Genomic DNA, 11,442 nt, shown 5'->3' with positions numbered 1-11,442 from the left:
TATTATATTATATACAGACCCATATAACCAGATATATATATACAGACCCATATTTACCATTATATATATTATACAGACCCCATATTCACCAGTATTCATTACTACAGACCCCATATCTTCACCATGATACATATCTACAGGCTCCCATATACCAATTTATATATTACCAGGACCAATTTGACCAATTCAAATATATATATATACACAGCCATATTACCAGATATATATACAGCACCCCATTTACCTATAGCTTATATACTATATATATACCGACCCCTATTACCAGATAATAATATCAGACTCCGTATACCAGAATATATATTAACGAGACCCATTATTACCAAAGATATATATCACAACACCCCATATAACACAGACCCCTAGTACCAGAAATATATATACCAACCCATTACCAATCTAAACGACAGACCCCATCTTCCAGAAATATATTCAAGAACCCACAATACAGATATATATACAACCCCATTTCCTACTTATATATATAATATATACTTATTACAGACCATATTTACACAAAATATATATACAGACCCCGTATTACCGATAAATATACAGACCCTAATTAACAGACTATACTCATTACAGACCCCATATTAAACAATCATAGATATACAGACCCCGTATTACCAGATAATATACAGCCCGATTACCAGATATATTGCAGACCACATATCTACCAATAATAGTAATATCACAGACCCCTCATTACCAGATATATATACAAATCCCGAATTACCAGATTATGGAGTATACCTTAACAACCCCATAATTAGCACGTTGTATATCTACTGCCCAGGTCATTCGAATATCTATGTACAAGTATCGCCCGGATTTTGACAGTAATATATAATATCATACGACAAATTACTCGCAAGGTCTGTATACTATACAGACACCATTTATCACTCAATATATTATATAACAGGGCTGCCTCATAATTTCATACTGTAATATGGAAGTACCTATACCGACCCTATCAATTAAATTACTATATAATATGATATTATCAGGTGACCGCGTATTATCCCAGAATAATATACAGACCCCATCAATTACAGATATATACAGACCCAATTGTACCTAACTATAATAGTATATATATACAGACCCCATGTATACCAAACTATATTGTATACGATCTCCCTCTAGACTCAGACTATATATATGGGTAATATATTATATTATACAGGCCCCTGGTCTTGACCACTAATAATACGTACCCACATATTACCTAGATGATAATATAGACCCTGGCACTATTACCAGATATATATACACACCCCATATTACGATCTTATGTATATACAGGGACCCTATATTATCCTAAACTATTAATTCTATACTACCCCACACTTACCAATAGCTAGCAGCACTAGGGATATATAATCTGGATATGGGTCTCTGATATATACTATATCTGTTAATTAATGAGTTCATCGAGCCCCATTATTATACCAGTAAATATATATATCTGGTAGATATTGGGTCTATGATATACAGACCCTTACCAGGATACATTATAGTGAGTGAGTGGAGTGTGTAGAGTGTTCAGTGTTATACAGACCGCCTCATCATATATACCAATGTAATATCGTGAGTAGAACGAATGAGGGGTGATCGAGTCTGAGCATGCATAAGTATTGGATAGATATAGGTGGTGTGCGAGTACGGTGTCTTATATTATCTGTTAAATACGTTCTTCGGGTCATTGTTGTTATAATGACCTCATAGTATAATACAACTCACACATATACTTGTATATCTGAGTAATATGTGGGGTCCTGTGAATATATATTCTCGGATAATGGGGGGTCCGCCTGGTAGATATTCCTAATTGTGAGTTATAATATATGTGATTCATAATCCATACCAGATTTAACATATCACCCATATGGATCCTAGATCATCAATTCATTAAATTGCGACAGAGGACTCTCAGGTATTACCAGTAGAGTATATATATGATGATATACTGCTAAGCTAACTCCCATGGATTTAAGTCCTAGTAATATATAGACAGGTACTCCCTCTATATTATACCAGACTAATATAAATACGACCCATATTACCATATTAGACTAAATCACTATTACAGGAACCCCATCTATGACCAGAATATATATACAGCCCATATTACCAGATATATATACAGGACCCATATTACCAGACTAGTTATATTACAGAACCCTATCATTACCAGACTAATAGACAGACCCAATCACAAGATATACTATACTACCCATATTAACTCGGAGCTATCTTAATGAGTACATGACCCATCTTACTGCATATATATATAAGTTAATAGATATATTACAGTGCGGCACAGTATACTGCAGATGGTCCTATATATACAGACCCGTAGTACCAGATATTATTCTACCAGCCGCACGTATTATATTAACTCAAGATTATTTTCTAGTATTTACTAAGTCCCCATCATTAGTCCACGATTTAATTTTTTTTACGCTCTGATGGTTAATACTCTTGCTATGTTTAAGTTGTAGTGTTATTTCTGGTCAGTCCAGTATGAATATATTATATACAAGATCTCCCGTCATTTAACGTTATTCTATATGGCGCTTCTTGTTTACTCGATTGATAATATAATATTCTTACATAGGCTAGAACACGGGACCATATTATATGTCCAGAAGGACTAAGTACAGAACCAACTGATTACATGAATCTATTATCATCTAGCCCCATATTAAGACAGTATATCAGACCCCATAATACACATATAACCCTATACGACCCCATATGCCAGATACTAAGAACTGACCCACAATTTAAACCCAGGAGTACTATATACAGACCCCATATTACCAGCTAATATTTATTAACAACGTTATTGATAATATATATAATACAAGGCCCCATTTCGCAGCAGTCATATACAGACCCCATATACACAGATCATCATTATATATACAACCCCATCATTTCCTCATTATAATTAGTAGTTAAAGACCCAATACCAGACTTACTATACAGACCCCATATTTACCAGAATATATTCACAGACTCCCAATTACGTTGAAGTAGATACATATATAACAGGCCCCATCATTGACCATACTATATAATCAAGACACACATTGCACTACCAAGATAAATATTTTAATCATCAGCATACCCACTATTCCCATGATATAATCATAACAGCCCATGTTACCAAAGTATAGTATAAGGCACTCCTATCATTTACCATACTAATATACTATACAGACCCATAAAATATACCAAATAATAGATCACACGACCCTCAATAATTACGTAATATTATACGTAACAAGACATCCCCATGTACTTCCAATATATATACCAGCCCATATTTACCCAGATATATAACAATACCCCATTCAGTACCCATGCGTTATATTAGTTAGATTTATCAGACCCTAATTACCAGATAATTTATATTTAACTAGATACGATAATTCCTATCAGTATACTGATATGACCAATACATAATACAGATCCCCCGATAATTAACACCGATATACTATCAAAGACCCCTTAAAAATTAACCACCGAAGTGGTTAATATCGTTCATTCATATACCCACTCATTGACTCGATTCATATATATATATCGCACCACACGAACATTACCAGTACCTTATATAAACAGACCCCTTTTACCAGTACATATTACCAGACCCATAGTTTCCAGATAATTACTAGACCCCATCACATTAAACACAGATATTATTGGACCAGACCCATACCCTCAATATACTATATAAGAAATAAACTCATACATATCAATACTAACAAACCCCATATTACCAGACTATTGATTAAACATATACAAACCAGATATAGTACAAGAGATATAAGTATACAAACCATAAGTTACCAAATAAGATTACAAGACACCCATAATACCAGATATAAAATAAGAAATAAAACAAAAAGAAACAACCACGTCTTACAGAAATATAGATATCAACACTCCCAATATCTTACCAGACTTAAATATCAGACCAATCCTTACCAGCAATTAATATATATAACAGACCACGAATTATACAGACTAACTATACTACAGAACCACATAATATACCAGATAATTAACTGACCGAACAATTCCAATAATACTATACAGACACCCAATATTGACCAGAATATACATATCAAAAACAGACCACATATAACCAAGATACTACTATTACAGGACCCAACAATCATAATCCAGAAATAAATAATACAATACCCATAAGAGCACCAGAAATCAATTACGTACAACTCCCTAACTAACCTAAGCACCTCCATGACGCCCACGAGATAATCATACACACCCCATCATACAGACTATAGGCTGTAATACTACCGACCATTAATAGGCATACTGCGTGAAATAACTATGCTCGATACACCAATGCGTTTGTAATTTAGATGTTAGACACTCAGTATAATTATATCAGAATACTTTATACCCTCGATGTCCAGTACTTTATAAGACTGAGATATGATACAGACCGACCGTCCCCCATCAGCCTTATCTATACTCATAATGTGTATATATATACAGACCCCGTACATTACCAAATAAATTATACAACAGATACCCCATCATTACCGAGTTATTTCACTACTTATACAGGCCCCATATACCAGATGTCAGATATACAGACCCTCCATTCTTACCTAGGGTACCTATACTTTTACAAACCCTATACCAGTATTAGTATATATACAGACCCATATTTCCAGGGAATAATTTACAACCCACATCGTTCACTAGATATAAGACAGACTCCGCATATACCAGATTATATATATATATAAACCCATATTATGCCACGATCTATAGCTTCAGGTTAGTATCCAGACCCGCATCATACGCCAGAGAATTGATATATATAAAAAAATTATAACAGACCCTAATTACCAGATACATATATTATTATATTAACTGACACATTTACCCTACAAGTGCAATATGACTCAGACCCCATATTACCAAGCGTATTATATTATACAGACCCCATATGACCACGTTTAGACTATAATATACTAGACCCCATATGACCAGACTATAGTCTATCTACAGACCCCATATTACCATATATATACCAGACCTATTACCAGTATATATACTCCCGACCCCAATCTACTCACTTCTACAGTAATACTATCAACTATAACAGACCCATCTTACCACATATTACAACCCCATATTACCAGTTATCAATACAGACCCATCATACCAGACAGTCTTTATAATATGTATATAGGAAAGAGACTGCATAATGTCGCCCCAGATAATACACCAAGACATTCCAGTAACCCTATTGTACCAGACCCCGCATATACCAATAGCAACGATAATATCAGACAGATCCAGTTTATTAACAGATAATCATATATATACCAGACCCCATGAGGCAGTTGATTTTATGCCGATAGCAGATAAGAAAGAAAAAAAGTGCATTATATTTTAAATTATGATAATAGCCTGAATAGAACAATAAGTTCCCTGTCCAGTCATTACCATGGCAATATAATATGTCGACCCCATATTCTACCAGACGATTAACTATACAGGCCCCACTATTACCAGAATATATATTATCACAACCCCCCGTTGGATGGCATATTACCAGTGTATACTATACAGAACCTATAGACCAGAATTAATAATATACACCTCCATACACACAAACTTTAATTAGTCCTAGTATTATGGCTTTTTCATACTTATTGTATGTGTCAAGACTATCTTATGCTGCTGATGATTAATAAAGAATTAGGCAAAAGAAATAGCTTAAAACTTCTTATGGGCCTCGGAACTTACGACTAGTCATTGTCCAAGCCAGATCATATATATACAGACCTCTTGTTATATTCGTTGGTGTTGGTGTGTTAGACAGCCCATATTACAGATATTATATACAGACTCCCCATAAGACCAGATATATATACAGACCCACTATTACCAACATATATTATCACAGACCCCAATTACTAAGATCTTTATAGTAATATATTTTATGTATAGATACTAATAACAAGCCCCATGATTACCAGATATATCATATACACAAGTACCCCATTTAATTACTCACAATATATATACCAGCACCCCATAATTCCCAATAATATTTAATAATGTACAGACCCCCTACTTTACCAATACTACCTATTACAGACCCCTCATGCTACAGAAGTGGAGGTTATACTATCACAGACCCCAATATTACCAACTATATTATGCGACCCTGTCCCCCCTATTACCAGACTTATATTCTACAGCCCTCGATATATTTCACCATAATATTACTCTTAGCTGATACAGTACCCTCACTAATTTAAAAGGAGATTACTAATACACAGTACTCATATTCACCAGTTACTATACTGACTAGGCTCCCAATATTCCCAGACTATATATAACAGACCATCCCATCATATTATAATATAGCAGCCCCAATATACCAAGCGTACATAACACCCCATCGCTGATTATTAATCCAGTTCTGTATACATAATATCATGCCAGCCTGTAATAGCCCCATCATGTAATATGGATGGTTCTCGCAATCAGTACTATCTAATATTGTGTAGTCCTATTATTAAAATTCTGTACCCAACGCTGGTTTAGCTACAATATCTTAATATCTATCCTTTTAACTTGTTGTCATGTATAATACAATTCTATATATCGGATACTCCATAGGTTACTTTTCCCGATATTAATATTATCATAGTTATGCTAATACGAGGTACTTGTCCGATCACGTTTAATTAAATCACTACTTGGTATGATCTATACTGAGTTTACCCTATATAACCAAGGCCCCATAGTTAGCCAATATATTATTATGGACCCTTACTCACTATGTAGTATCTATACAAGACCCCCATATTACCAGAATAATATATCTACAGGACCCCAATATTTCCCACTTATTAATATAGTATATACAGATCTCGCCCGCCCTATCTCCATAGATTATAACATAGTACTACAGCACCCACAATAATTCCCAGTAATCATAATGACGATTGCGGACCGACATATACCATCCGAATATATCATAGCTACAAGACCGATATCACAGAGAACTATACAAGACCACCATATTTTACCAGATATAAATACAGGCCCGCTCAGTACCAAGAGTACTAATACAGAACCCGCATCATTAACCCACTATAACGAAGAGCTTATAAGGCCCATATAGTACCAGATAAATACAGTACCCATAGACTAAGATATATTATAATATACAGACCCCATGATTACTCAATAGAGACTTTATCTAGACCCCGCTAATTTAGACCGGCAGAATATGAATGTTTAACATGAACCAGTGATTCGACACTAGATTATTATTAGTAAATCATAACCCGCAATCTACCAGCTATAGATATATACAGACCCAGTATTACACAGATATAATAACAGACCCGATAATTACCAGAAATACGAACCCCTAATTTAACCAGAACTCACTTACGACCCATATTACCAGAGATTATCATACAGACCCTCATACTTACCATATACTGATTATAAGAATATAGAGTACTTATATAACGAACCCGCTATTACCAGTGATAATATGATCGACACCCCGATCATTACCAAGAGGGACCGGATGAGCACCACAGCCCCATTATTAACTCAGATTGTATATAACAGAACCCACTATTACCTGATAAGAGACGTTAATCATACAACCCCCGTGTATACCAGACAGATATTGACTAGAGGAAATTGCACAAACCCCATATTATTCACAAATTAAAAGGTATCTTTCACGACCCACATCTATGTCATCTGAGCCTAGACATCATACTACACGATGACTCCCGTTATGCAAACTATTACCGTACAAAAAATCACCCGCTCACTGACATAACAGAACCCTCATCAATGCCAGCACATGATTAATTCACCGATCTCATGCACCCCATACTATATCAGAATATATATAGACACCCATATTTACCCAGAAAGAAATCGACCCATTATACCAGATACTTATCTACAGTCTAACCCTTCTCACTATCTGACCATGTATATAATAACAGTACCCCATTCGTCTACTCGCACAATATAAAAACTAAGCGTAAGTCCCCGGATATGTACGTATCAGTATGTCTACAGCAAACTAGCTATTACCAGATCCCCTCATATCTCACCCGAAAAATAGAATGTAATACAAGATCCTCCCAACAGATTCCTAGAAGATGCGGAAAGTGAGAGTGGCACGTAACCAGAAGTATCACCACTAACAGACCTACTTCCATCCACACGAAAGCCTGTATTAATTAAAACGACAACACCCCCAATCAGATTAACCAACAGACTCCCTATCATATACTATGCCAGCATAGACAGGAATCTACTTACTATCATGTATTACAGCCCCCATTATTACCAAATATTACAGACCTCACGAACCAAATCATCTATTACAGACCACACGATACCGAAGTATTATGTAGTACATACCCCAGTTACAGCTATAATTACAACTCCAATATTTTCCAGACTAATTTATTTCATCCAACACCCATAGGTACCCGACGTATAACTAGATCATATCATACAACCATTCATTACCAATATTATACTTTACAGACCCCATCATCACGATTAGACATAGGGAATGACTACGTAGAGCCTACCCAAGCAGTTAGCGCAGAGCAGTCAAAAAAGTCTGAAAGCTAAGACACGTCGTACCAGCTACTTCATTTCAAGGGTATATATCAGCTGTTCAATTACTTTCCTTTAATTGCTCCATTTTATACCCATCAGATATATGTACCTGACCCTCATGATTATGATACATAAAATATCCTTTAGAATTCCACCCCAATAGTGCTGGAATAGAACCACATATCTCACAGAGCTATATGACGAAATTCCGAAGCTTGTCTTAAATAACCATCATATTTTATGCGAGGTATTATAGGGTATCGTTCGTGGTGCTGGGGGGGTGGGGGGGTGTGGGGTGTGGCGGGGGTGGTGCAGGGCGGGGAAATGGGAGGTGGGTGGCCTAAGAGGGCCGTCTTAGTACTAATACTCAATTTTATTAATGGTTGATGTTGAGGACAGGGGAGATGACGTAGACGGACGTGAAATGTAATGGGATTTGGGGGTGGGTGAGTGGTTCGGTGGTCAAGATGTTCTTTGTGGGAGCGTGGTAGGGGGGAGGGACGGCTGGCTGACCTGGGTGTTGACTAGCAGTTTGAGCATGACGCGACTGCTTGGTTGTGTGAGGGACGGGTGTAGCTTTAAGGGCCGAATGTCTCTCTATGTGACCCAGTCGCGGGGCTGGGTTCCGGGGTTGGGAATGGGGGAGGGGATGCCTGACTGGAATTCCTTAATTTTGATGGAATTGTCTTCCTTCTTGCATGCGGCGGAGATGCCACGGGGATCGCGGATGGGTCATTCCGCCAGTAGGTGTGGGAGGGTGGGAATGCGGAGTCCAGTCCTGGACGGAGCCCCGGCGGCGGAGGCGTGTGTTGTGAGGCCAAGTAGGAGGGTCGGGACTACAGAAGGGCGATCATACCCTAATCTTTGAAGGTACCTATAGGACGCTAGAGATAAGACCCCCGAAGTTCCATATGATAACAGATGACGCGGAAGAACGCCTCCAAATAAGCAAAGACAGAATTTCCTAGACGTCTCGTCTACCTTTACGCCACATAGAGATAAGTGTCCAGATAGTTCAATGTGGGGGAACAATCTTCAAAACTACTCGTTAAGATTACTCCAGACGCTCAGATTTATTGCAGGCCGAAACTAAGACTATGAACGTCAAAGTATCAGACAATCGCGCAACGATCAACTGTTCCTCAATCTCTCTTCTTTTTATTCTTGTGGCCAGGAGAGACGAGACACGCCGCACCGCCCTGAGCTCCAGCTCACAAAGCAGCCACAAAACTCCGAGATACCGCGAACAGGACCATCAGGCACAGTCGTCCGCTCTACGCGATATCAGCGCGCGGAAGGCACATCTCCACTCCGCGCTCCGCTCCTGCGGAACACGAGGTAATGTGGCTGGGGTGTTTTAGCTCCAGTGAGACGGAGACGCGGCGGATCTCTAAGCACTCACGACCGCATATAACCGCCACGTTGCATGTTGGAACTGCTGTCGTTTACGTCAATTATTTGCCTGCAATGATCTGTAGGCTGGTAACTCTAACGAGAGTATCTTGAGACATTTTCCACCATTTGCAATACCCTTCAATGTCTTTACAAGTCCAATGACGGACTGAAGTTTCTCTTCTGCTTATTTGCTGTTCTTGCCATAATATTGACTTGGTTTCTGGCCAAATAGGGTTATCTTCTGTATACCACCCCTACCTTGTCACAACACAACTGACTGCCTCAAACGCATGAAGAAGGAAAGAAATTCCACAAATTAAGGAATTCCAGGGGACTACCTCATGAAGCTGGTTGAGAGAATGCCAAGAGTGTGCAAAGCTGTCATCAAGGCAAAGGTTGGCTACTTTGAAGAATCTAAAATATATTTTGATTTGTTACAAAAAATTGGTTACTACATGATGTGTTATTTCATAGTTTGATGTCTTCACTATTATTCTACAACATAGAAAATAGTAAAAAATWAAGAAAACCCCTTGAATGAGTAGCTGTGTCTAAACTTTTGACTGGTACTGTATATTGACAAACCAGAACTCAATATGAGGAGACTGGGTTTTATAGGTTTTCCTCCATTTTCCTCTGTGAAATTTCATGGATTACCCCGATACTYTGCAGACAAGAAGAAATAACAGAGATCCTTGTTCAGTTAATTGCATCGACTGCAGGCAGCAGGCTTTTTGTTAAACATTTCTCTCATATCCATGCCTCAATGGCTTGCTCCCTTACATAATATAATTTACAATTCATAAACTTAACCCCCTATTAAGATGTTTAGGGAATCTTTAGAATCAACAGATTTACCACAGAATTGAAGTTTCTATAGGCCAATTTAACTCTTTTTCTTTAAAAAAAAAAGAACAAATGTTTTATTTATTAACCCATCCACMCTCTTCAGAGGACAAATATCTTAGTWTTTTATAGCTTTTCTGCTACATATACAGTTGTAGTCGGAAGTTTACATACACTTAGGTTGGAGTCATTTAAAACTCGTTTTTTCAACCACTCCACAAGTCATTTTTCCAACAATTGTTTACAGACAGATTATTTCACTTATAATTCACTGTATCACAGTTCCAGTGGGTCAGAAGTTTACATACACTAAGTTGAATGTGCCTTTTAAACAGCTTGGAAAATTCCAGAAAATGATTCAGCTTTTATTGCTTTGCATCACATTCCCAGTGGCCAGAAGTTTACATCACCTCAAATAGTATATCGGTAGCATTGCCTTTAAATTGTTTAACTTGGGTTCAAACGTTTCAGGATAGCCTCTCCACAAGCTTCCCACCATAA

The sequence above is a fragment of the Salvelinus sp. IW2-2015 genome, linkage group LG19, assembly GCF_002910315.2.
Source record: "Salvelinus sp. IW2-2015 linkage group LG19, ASM291031v2, whole genome shotgun sequence".
Lineage (NCBI taxonomy): Eukaryota > Metazoa > Chordata > Actinopteri > Salmoniformes > Salmonidae > Salvelinus > Salvelinus sp. IW2-2015.
The sequence above is the reverse complement of the archived record's forward strand: the minus strand, read 5'-3'. Positions refer to the sequence as shown.